The following is a 12,227-nucleotide window of genomic DNA, read 5'->3' on the forward strand; positions in this document are numbered from 1 at the left end:
ACCAACCACTGCACGATAGGAAATGAATAAAGAGTAGTTTCCTAACACCCAATAGCCTTTCAAAGATAAATACAGACGTCTCTGTACCGATTCGCAAGACTTTATTAGGTTTGCACATGACCCTTGTGACCTACGTGAACCTAGTGCTCTGATACCATGTTGTCACGACCCATTTCCATAATAGGTCATGATGGCGCCCAACCCCATTGCCAGGCAAGCCAACGGAGAAATATAAATAAGTTCTCATTTTACTTTTACCAAATTAATTGCAGTAATTTCTTAAGTTAAAGTTTGAAATAAGTAATAACTAGTAATGTATCAAAATAATTATACAAATTCCCAAAAGAATAGTCTACTAATGTGTGTGCCAAGACCTGGTATCACAAGCTGTGGGCAACTAGTAGAATATACAAAAGAATAATTCTATCCTACTGTCCGAAATAGAATAGACAGTAAAAATAAATAAAGAGAGACTTCATCAAGCTGCTGAATGGCACAGGAAGGGAACATCTCACCGTGTGAAGGTGTCGAAATGTGCTCAGGGATGCACACCAGACTGATAGCCAGATGTGCCTGCCTCAGATCCTGTACAATTAAGTACAAAAGTGTAGTATGAGTACATAAACAATATGTACCCAGTAAGTATCCTATCTAATCTTGAAGAAATAGAGATGAGAAGCCGACTTGACACTTACTAGGGTCAAATAATATGAGAGATGAATTATACTGAGCATAGATAAAACAAATAATTAGAAGTGTATAGCAAAAACTAATAGGTCCTCTCCTAGATAATGTCACAGCTGGAAACTTCCATTCCAGGACAATAATAAGCTCAAGTAATAGAAAAATACTGAGTAAAACATGCGCAAGAAGTGCCGAGGTCGTATGGTCCGATCCAACATAAAAGTAAATTGTGCACTACCGAGGGTCAAACGGCACGAACCATAGATGCATCTATTACCCCGCTCGTGAATCAACCATGTGACGCGGTCAAATGTAATTAAACACAGCAACAAGCAAACAAGAACATATAACTGGGGAGCAATTACTCACTGAATTATCAACTTCTCTAAAAAAAGGCCAAGAAAGATCATGTTCCTCTTAATTAGTCTCAATTATCATAATCACCATGATTTAAACAATCCAAATTAAACATTGAGTTGCAAGAATACCACAATAAGTATGATTTAGGGTCCTAAACTACCCGGACTTAGCATAATAGTAGCTACGCACGGACTCTCGTCACCTAGTGCATATGTAGCCCCTGCATTTAATGGCAAATTATTAGATTACATCACCTATGGGGACAATTCCCTCTTATAAGGTTAGATAGGAGACTCACCTCGCTCCAAAGCATACTTCCAATACCAAGAACGAGCTCAAACTCTCAATTTGGAGCCGAACGAACCAAAACTAGATAAACGGGGTAGGAACTAGTCAATACAAGCTTACAAGATCGCATTCTATCAATTTAAGCAATTTTCCACCCTTAAACACAAGTTTCCTAAAATCCAACCCCGGGCCCACGTGCCTGGATTCCAAAAAATTTCGAAGAAAATTGTTCTTTATAACCCAAGGATCAATAATATATGATTTCTAATTCATTTCACAACAAATTTCGTGGTCAAATCTAACTTTTGTCAAAACCCTAGGTTTTGCTCTAACCCCATGATTTACCTTAATCTTTGTGTGATAATCTACCCAAGACTCGAGTATTAAACTAGAAATAGGTAGGATAAACTTACCTCAAGATGCTAGGTGAAGTTCCTCTCACAAGAGCTTTAAAATCGCCCAATGGATGAGTGAAAAATGGCCAACATGACTTAGAGACCGTAATAAATGAAGCTCATTGCTTCAGTGATTTCCGCATCTGCGGTCAGGGGACCGCATCTGCAGTCCCGCTTCTGCGAGGAAGTGGTCGCATCTGCGAAATTGGCCAAGCGGGGCTGGAACCGCTTCTACGGTCTTGAAGCCGCTTCTGCGCAGTCGCTTCTGCAGCTTGGGAGCCGCTTCTGCGATTTTGGGCCAGGCCTGCCTTGGACTCATCTACGAGAGAACGACCGTTTCCGCGGTCTCGCACCTGCAGCTGACCAACCGCAGGTGCAGTTATGATAGAAACCAGATGCTTCAGCTCCTCTCAACTTTTACAACTTCACTCAAGCCTCGTCCGATTGACGCTAAGGGCTCCCGGGCCCCGCCCGAACATACCGACAAGTCTGAAATCATGAAACGAACCCGCTCGAACCTTTAGAACACCCGAAACAATGCTAAATTTACGAATCACCCCCTAAAACCAACTGAATCAAACTTATGAAATTCAAGTTCGTAAATTCACTTCTAACGTGCCGAAGCGTACTTATACTACTCGGAATGACACCAAATTTTGCGGGCAGGTCTTAAATGTTATATTGGACCTGTACTTGGATCCGAAACCAATATACGAACCCGATACCAACATGATCAATCATTATTTAGTGTCTTTAAATCCTTAGAATTTTAACTTAACAATTTCTAATAAAAATTCATTACTCGGGCTAGGTACCTTAGAATATGATTTCGGGCATACGCCCAGGTCCCATATTTTCCTACGGACCCTCCGGGACCGTCAAAATACGAATTCGGGTCCGTTTGCTAAAAATATTGACCAAAATCAAACTTAGCCTTTTAAGAAAATTTTAAGGAATCAATGAGTATATTTCAACCCAAATTTTTCTAAATCCCGAATCAACCATCCCCGCAAGTCGTAAATTAGTTAAAGCAAGCGTGGAAAGTTTTATTTAGGGGACAAGGTTCTAAAAAGCAAAAAGACCAGTCGGGTCGTTATACTAATGATATCATTAATTGATATTAGGATTAGACATAGCATGTTTGGAGCACATCTGTATGCTTGGCCATCTTTTGTGAATATAGATGTATCAAGTAGTAAAGAGGAGTCCACCAGACTTTTGTCAATTTCTTATATGCAAGTGCACTTTAGATTGGTGGTTACCAATCTACAATATGCAATTGAGGCTAAGGTGTATGCCCTCCTCTGTGTAATCAAAAATTTTGAAATATACAGGTTGGAGTCTGGCGTAACTCCACCATCGAGATGATGGAATTTGATTTAAAAAAATGAGTTGAAGGCAAGAATAAATTTTGGGAAATCTTTTGTTTGCTAGCATTTCATTTTATAAGTTTAATTTCATTTAGTTGCTGTTATTTTTTGTTTGCTTCTCATTTCTTCCCATCCAAGAGGCTTCGGCCAACCAAACGAAAAAGAAAAAAAACCAGATTTTTTATGTAATTAAAATAATTTAATAACTTAATCACTTTCAATAAATTAATTTAAAAGTTAGGCAACTAGTAGGCGCACTTTAACTTTTTCATTCGCGGACTCGCTTGCGTAGCATGGTATTTAACATTCAATTATTTAATTCAATAATCTCAAAAACTTAATTAAGTCCTAATTTATCACGGATTCGCTTGCATAGCGCGATAATAGCATTTAATAATTTCCTAAACTAATTTCCTCAAGCACAAATATAGTAATTTCTCAAAAGCACTACAAATAATTGATTGTCATGATTTCGGATTCACTTGTGAGGCGCGATTATGATAAGTTAATTAATTTTTTTTTCGATCAAGCACTCGCTTGCATAGCGTGATTATGACAATATAATATTATTCAAGTCATTCTTTAATAATTCTAGTAATCAAGCAATAAAAGCGGATGTAGGAAAAACATGAAAATCATATAAATTATAGTTCGTCCAAAATTAATTTAAGCCAAATTTAAGTCAATAAAGCGACCGTGCTAGAACCACGGGATTCCGAGAGTGCCTTACACCTTCTCTTCGGTCAACAAAATTTCTTACCCGAATTTTATTTTTGTGGTCAATAAAAAAGAGTCAAATCTTCCTTTGAATAGGGATTCAAATAAAAGGTGACTTGGAATACCCAAAAATCAATTCCAAGTGGCAACTCTGAACATTAAAATAATCCCTATTTTAAAAAATATCAATTCAATTGGAAAAACTCTTTAACTTACAATAATCCATAATACATATCTTTTTCGAGTGTAAAAAGGGGTGTGACAGCTCTAGCAACTTTGCTGGGGAGTAACCAGAATTCGAGCTTGTACATGTTGACTTTTGTTTGGATTTATTAATTTTCTATATAGTGTGATATATTTGGGCCTAATGTGCTACATGTCTGCTTTTTATTGCTTTAATATTATTGAACTGTACATTATAAACTATCTTTTTACGCACCCCATCTGAGTCTTCTTGAAATTAAAATTAGGCATTTGCTTGACATAGTCCGCTTTGTTTGAGATAGTCGAGGTGCTTGCCACCCGCTGAAGGATTTTAGTCACACATATTTTAGGCGGGGAGCACCACCAGTTAAGTCGGAAAGTAATGATACCGGTACGCTGACCCTCCACGACTCGAGTTGTCCGCTCGAATAAGCCGGTCTAGATACCTTCTCCACTAGGATATAAACCTAGACGAACAAACCTCATGCAGATATTCCTAGTAGGTTCGCTTTATTTGTATCATGTACATTTCACTTAGCGAGGCCTGGCACAGGGGTCGGGTTCTATTTTAGGACATGCACCTTGTTGAGACCATTATGTTCATGTTATGTGCTACATGTTATATTATTTGGGAGGCTTGCATGTCGACCGACTTTAAATGAATAGAAAAAAAACCATTCTCTCATTTCTGTACAAATGTTCGTTATTTAAAAATAAAAAATAAATCGTGGCTACTTCATCTAATCATGCTAAGATTGTTATTCATTAAACAAGTCGAGAATGTGTATGGCTGAGGTCTATAATACATCTTATTCGGGACAAATACTGTTTGAAGTGTGATAAACTACCACGATTTTGTATGAAAACAATGCATTATGCATAGCCCAATTGAAGGAAGATTCATAAAAGGAGATAGGACAAAGCACATTTCACCAAAGTTATTTTTCACGCATGATCTTCAAAAGAATGGTGATATCAATATGCAACAGATTCGTTCAAGTGATAATATCGTTGATTTGTTCACAAAATCTCTACCGACGTCAACCATCAAGAAACAAGTGTACAAGATTGGGATAGGAAAACTCAAAGATGTGAATTGATGCCCTCATCAGGGAGAGTTAATACGCGTTGTACTATTTTTTCCTTACAAGATTTTGTCCCATTGGGTTTTCCTTGCAAGGTTTTTAACGAGGCAACCAAAATGCGTATTTCTAAACATGTGTACTTTTTTTCCTTCACTAGAATTTTTTCCTACTGGGTATTATTTTAGTTAAGGTTTTAACAAGGCATATCATCCAAGTGTTATAGATAGAATTGTGCTTCAGGTGAATGTCTATATTTTAGAGAGATTTTAGGGTTTATTACTTGGTGGCTAAGTCACTTTTTCCTATAAATAGAAGGATTCTATTCCATTGTAATTCATCACAAAAATCAATAGAATTCCTTCTCTTTTCTTTGCAATATTCTTTTTTTAATTGATTTATTTCACAATTATTATTAACAATCATCAATTCATTACCATTAACCATTATTATATACCTGCAATTGCAGGTATCACTCACCACCACAGTGACTATCATTATCATCCACCATAATTATCACTATTAACTACCATCATAAATGAATAATGTTAACCACAACAGCCGCATCGCCCCCATAACCACAAACCTAAATAATAATATTTTGGACTCAAAATACCTTTATACAGCTAAAAAAAGGTTACATTTCTAACTAAAATGCAGTATTATACTGCGTTTTAGTTTAACGGAAAGTTATCTATTAAAGGAAAACGTAGTATGATACTACGTTTTAATTAATAATTCATATTTTAATGTAAAACACAAAATAATAGTACATTTTACTAAAACGTAGTATTATACTGCGTTTTACTTCAATTTTGGGCCCACCAATAAGTGTTCTGCGGATAACTGACATAAATAATTTATTTTTAATATAAAATATAGTATAATACTGCGTTTTACTAAAATGCAGTATTATACTGTGTTTTGCTTCCTTTTTGGGCCCAACAATAAGTGTTCTGCGGATAACTGACATAACAATAATTCAAATACATAAAGCGTGGTATTATACTGCGTTTTATGTAAAAAAAAAAAATCTGCACCCCAAGCTAGGACTTGCCTTATTTAAAGGCGTTAGGATTTTAAGAAAATTCATTCAAAACTTTCCTTCAAACTTCCATTCATACTTCTCTTCTTGTTATCAAGCATTTTTTTATAATGTCTGAAGAGCCAAAAATAAGAGTTTCATTAAATTGGGGGATAAGGTTGTAATGGAGAATAACTCTGTGAGGTATACTCCATAGTATCATGTTAAATTGCCGCTTACAATGGAGTACGATAAATTGGTACCATTGTTATGTAAAAAAATGAGTGTGAGAAAACGTTCGGTGAACCTTAAAGTAACCGGTAGATTTCTGTATTCTGTGATTCCGCAGGGGTTTGTTTATTATTCTGAGTTTATCATCGAAGATGATGAAACTCTTAGAGATTTTTTGTGGATTTCGTATGAATACAGGGAATGTATTATAATAAAATTGTTGGAAATGTACGTCAAGGTTGAAGACGTTCCCAATAACGAGGATGTGCATAGTATGGATAACCCCCAGTCATCGGGTGGTTATTCTGGAGTAGTTTTTGCCGGACAGATTCCTGATGAAAGAGCTTGCCTTGATTTAAACTTGTCACCGGCGAATGAGCATCGACAAAATAATTTTTCGACTTTATATAATCCACAAGACGACTGGTAAACTTCAATTTTTCTACGCTTTAGCGATGTTTATTTTATGTTTGAATTGGATTTATATAAACACTCATATTTTTCATAGGGGATACCATCCGGATATGAATTTTACAAGTTATGACCCCACTGCTAGTTGGAATATGCGTAGTTCTGGCGTGTTGGACCACGGTGGTCCATCCGGGAGTCATCACCAACAAGAAATGTCAATCTTGGAACGTCAACACAGTACGACTTGTAAGTAAAGTGATATAGCTATATGTAAAGTATTTATCTAGTTGAGTAGCTTATCATTTTGTTCTTTTTGTGCAGTGAAAACGAGCAACTTGAGATTCCTAACCTCACACAGTTGCCCATAGACGACGTATTGACTCGTGATTTGGCAGATGCACAGAGTCAGGAAGATAATAGTGATTATGACAATAATGTCGATTAGTCTGAAGATGACACACCCTTCCCTGATGAGGGTGATGATGAGGAGGAAGTGAATGTCGAACCTGAGCGATGAGGGAGCATGCTCATCCACCTCCCGTTAGACCAAGAGTGTACGAGTCCCACGTGTCGTTTCATGAGCGGAATATTCCCTACCTTTATAATTTGCCAAGTATGCTGGACGTGGATGCCCTCACAAGGGATGCTGACGAATTTCGGTCAGCAGTGTGGGATAAGTCTAGACTAGTGGTGCTGCCAAAGGGCATGTATTTCCCCGATAAAGCTCGCCTAGTTAGGGTTGTAAAAATCTACAGCGTAAGAGAGTGCCGGAAGATGATGGTAAGGGAGTCAACTACAGAGGTATACAAGGCAGTATAACATAGACACTTTATGGGTTGTCACTGGATATTGCGTGCCAGTAAGAAGAAATCAGGGTTGTGGAAAGTGGATAAATATATTAGCACCCACAGATGTGAAATGAACACATTCAATGAGAATCACTTCAACCTGGATGTAGACTTGATTTCTCTTGTCTTGATTCCATACTTGGAAGTGTCCATTAGGTTCAAGATTAAAGAGTGTTTTATCGCCGTCCACCAGGAGTATGGGTATACTATAACCAAAAGAAAGGCATATCTCGGGCGCAAACGTGCCTTTGAAATTATTTATGGTGACTGAGATAAGTCTTTTTCATCTCTGCCCAGGTACATGGCTACACTACAACACTTTAACCCCGAGACTGTTGTTGAATGGAGGCATGAGCGGAGTCCTGACAGACCCGAATATATTTTCAACTATGTGTTCTGGTCATTTAAACCAGCAATTGATGGTTTTGTTCGTTGTCGTCCTGTAATTTCCATAGACGGTACTCATGTCTATGGAAAGCATGATATTAAGATTTTGATTGCAGTTGCAGTAGATGCCAACGGATAAATATTTCCACTAGTTTTTGCCATTTGTGCCAACGAAAGCAAAGAGACGTGGACGCGTTTTTTGAACAACTTGAAGCAACACTTTGTCAAACAGCGTTTAGGTATTTGTCTAATATCTGATTGACATGGTGGTATTTTAAGTTCTGTACGGCATTTTCCTGAATGGCAGGAACCCTATGCATACCACCGTTACTATGTGAGGCACCTGAAGGCCAATTTCCAGAAAAAATATCACGACAAGGCCTTGCATGATTTAATGTGGATAGCTACAACTGAGCACCAGCAGTGCAAATTCCCGAGGCGCATGGAAGCGATCCGGCAATTAGATCCACGAGCCTATACTTGGCTGATGGGATATAAGCTTCACATGTGGACATTGCATGCTGATGGTGGCAGACGATGGGGAGCCCTGACTATAAATTTGTCGGAGTCATTCAACGGCTTGTTAAAGTCTGCACGTGGATTGCCTGTCACTACCATGATTTGGATGACATTCAAACAGATTGCGGAGAAGTTTGTTGAAAAGCATAGAGCTACATCGGTATTGATGGACAGGGGTGTTCAATTTATGCCAATATCGATGAGAAGATTTGAGAAGTACAGAAGGCGAGCACATTGGCATTCATTTTTACAGTACGATCACGACCGGGGTGTTTTTGAAGTTTGCACTGCTATCCGGGGCGGGGGAATAATCTACAGATGGTGAATGAAGCCAGCAGGTTGTGTTCATGTGGGAAATGGACCATCTACCACATGTCGTGCGCACATGCCTTGAAGTGCTTTCAACAAGTTGGTTCAGGGGCAACCAACTATATTGATAGGCAATACAGTGTTGCTACATACGTAGACACATATAGTGGGCAGTTGCAGCCTTTGGGTAACATTATTGACCGCCGGAACCTTTTAAAATGGTGTGTAATAAGGACTATTTGCGCAAGCTACAAGTGTAAAAGAGAATGTGTATACGGAACCAAATGGATGTTGGTGACACTGTTTATGCGCGTAAATGTGGCATATGCTCGCAAACAGGACACGGCCGTCGTAAATGTCCTTCAGCTGGTGTGGGTGGCGGTGGTAATCCAGCTCCTGGTGCAAGTTCGTCGAATGTACCCAACTATCAAAGATACACCTAGTCTTTTGTTTTCGTATTGTTTTTTGTAATACGGGTCTGTACTTGTGTATGTTGTAATATCTATCAAATAAAATTATGTTCCATAATCTTGTTACATCTTATTTTTTAACATGACCTTTTGAATTGGGATGCTGATATGGTAGTTCAAATATTCAACTTATTGGTGTTAGTAAAGAAGACCAATCTTAAAATTAAAAAAACTATAAAATCAAGACATCCTTTATTATCCTTCTTGAAAATTTGCTTCTTAAAATGACCGTTGTCTTAAAAAAGGAATCGAAGAAAATAACTAAAGCAATGTGCAAGAAAATAAAATATAATAACCAATAGGAAAAATTTAATATGTATAGCGTGGTACAATACTACGTTTTATGTGTTGTCTTATCGATCTGAAAAAAGCTGAACCGACTGTGCAAAAGCTGTTTCGTCTCAGAAAAATTTAATATGTATAGCACGGTACAATACTACGTTTTGGGTGTTGTCTTGTCGGTCTAAAAAAAGCTGAACCGACTACGCAAAAGCTGTTTCGTTTCCGAAAAAATTAATATGTATAGCACGGTACAATACTACATTTTGTGTGTTGTCTTGTCGGTCTAAAAAAAGTTGAACCGATTGTGCAAAAGCTTTTTTGTCTCAAAAAAATTAATATGTATACCGCGGTACAATACTATGTTTTCTATCTTGTCTTGTCGGTCTGAAAAAAGCTAAACCGACTGCACAAAAGCTATTTTGTTTCAGAAAAATTTAATATGTATAGTGCGGTATAATATTACGTTTTGTGTGAAATATTGCCTATAAATAACGGGCGCATTCTAGTTATTTTCTGCGCTTAACAATAACCAATAGCAAATATTTTCATAAAACCAAGGTTTCTCTTTACGCTTTAACAAATGTCTCAACAACTCCTTTATGTCCCAAGGTGCGAGTGCGGCAAAAGATGCATGATGCATGATTGTTGGGAAGAAGCTGGACGTCGCTATTGGGCGTGTATGAATAAGTTTTATAAGTAACCCGACGAACCTACATGCAATTTTGAGGTATGGATTGATGAACCCTATCAGCAGAAATACTACAAAGACCAGTTGAATTCTCTTCATAGTTTGTGTTTGAAGCAATGGAAAAGAGAACGACAATCCAAACAAGAAGTTGCAGAGTTGAAGGCGAAACTCAAGGAGGTGGAAGAAGAAAAAAAAAGCTGGAAAATCAACTCAAGTGGTTGGAGCAGAGAATACTAGCGGTCGTGACTAAACAATGATATGTAAGTGTTGAGTATAGTGGTGTACCTTTATGTTTCCCTTGTCATGTGTTTTCATTAGTTGTACTGAATTTATGTTATGTTAAGTTTGCTATGTTAGTGTTGGTGTTGTACTGTTAAAATAAAATTGTTGTTCAAATTGTGTTAAAATAAAATTGTTGTTAAAATACAATTCTTGCCATTATTTACATAATGTAGTATTTACATAAAATACAAACAAAAAGAAATCAATGAGTCTCACAACCTGTGTGCTTCAGTGCAGCCGCTGGCCTGAGGCGCATCCCATGTCGCCCGGGTACACTATCAGGATCATCCTCATCAAGTCGCCTCTTTATGTGAGGATGCGCAGCAGCATGATCGCCAGTATAGCTGGCAGGATCGGTAGAAGGGGTCGTCGGTCCGTCAGCAACCTACAAAACAATTCTAAGCTTAGCATATGAAAATGTATATTAGTAATGTATGTGTTAAGTCAAAAACATTTTCTCACCATGGTCTCGTCAGGATCCTGAGTATAAGCATCCATGGTGTCCTCATCATCGCATATAGTGGCTTCTGCGATGGGCTGGGACGAAGCCTTAATGAGAAAATTAAAAATTAATTTATGGCAAATCATTAAGGAAAAGAAAACAAATTAAAATTTAATAGTAATACAAATATACCTGCGCCTGTGATAGATCCGCATCAACCGCCGGGGATGAGCCAAAACTCAACCTGCACCCGCCATCCATGTCTCGGGTCGGCCGATCCTCAACTACGGTAGATGGGCCTGAAAAGAACTGCTCTACATCTCCGTCGAATGTACCCGTGATCAACAATGGATATGACCGGGTGACCTGCGATGCTGGCAGATCCTGCTGAAGGGTGTACGACAGCATGCTGCTGGAAGGCTCGTCTAGCTGAAGGTTGTACGACGGCACGTGTTTGTGTTATAATAATTAATATTGAATTATTTAACTGGACACATTATATATTTATGGGTTTCAGGCTCGATATTTGAGGCTCAGTAGCACCAAGCTATCATGAATTCTTATGTGTGTCAATTTCGATATTTTTAAAATTTTGTTAGTTTTATAAATTAAATATTTAATTATTTAATTAGACAGAGTAGTATATCTATGGGTTCCAGGCTCGATATTTGAGGCCCAGTAGCACCAAGCTATCCTGAATTCTTATGTGTATCAATTTCAATATTTTAAAATTTTGTTAGTTTTATAAATTAAATATTTAATTATTTAATTGGACAGAGTAGCAATCTATGGGTTCCAGACTTGATATTTGAGGCCCAGTAGCACCAAGCTATCCTGAATTCTTATGTGTGTCTATTTCAATATTTTTTAAAATTTTGTTAGTTTTATAAATTAAATATTTAATTATTTAATTGGACAGAGTAGCAATCTATGGGTTCCAGGCTCGATATTTGAGGCTCAGTAGCACCAAGCTATCCTGAATTCTTATGTGTGTCAATTTTAATATTTTTAAACTTTTGTTAGTTTTATAAATTAAATATTTAATTATTTAATTGGACAGGGTATATATCTATGAGTTCCACGCTCGATATTTAATTTGACAACATATATTAATTTTAGTTCTGTGTGTTTGTTTTATTAATTAAATAATTAATTTTTGTAAAGTGTAATTGGATAGAGTTTGTAGTTAGTAGATACTTAAACTACAGAGACTCTACGCTAAAAGGCTCTATAT

This window comes from Nicotiana sylvestris, chromosome 7 (genome assembly GCF_000393655.2).
Source record: "Nicotiana sylvestris chromosome 7, ASM39365v2, whole genome shotgun sequence".
Lineage (NCBI taxonomy): Eukaryota > Viridiplantae > Streptophyta > Magnoliopsida > Solanales > Solanaceae > Nicotiana > Nicotiana sylvestris.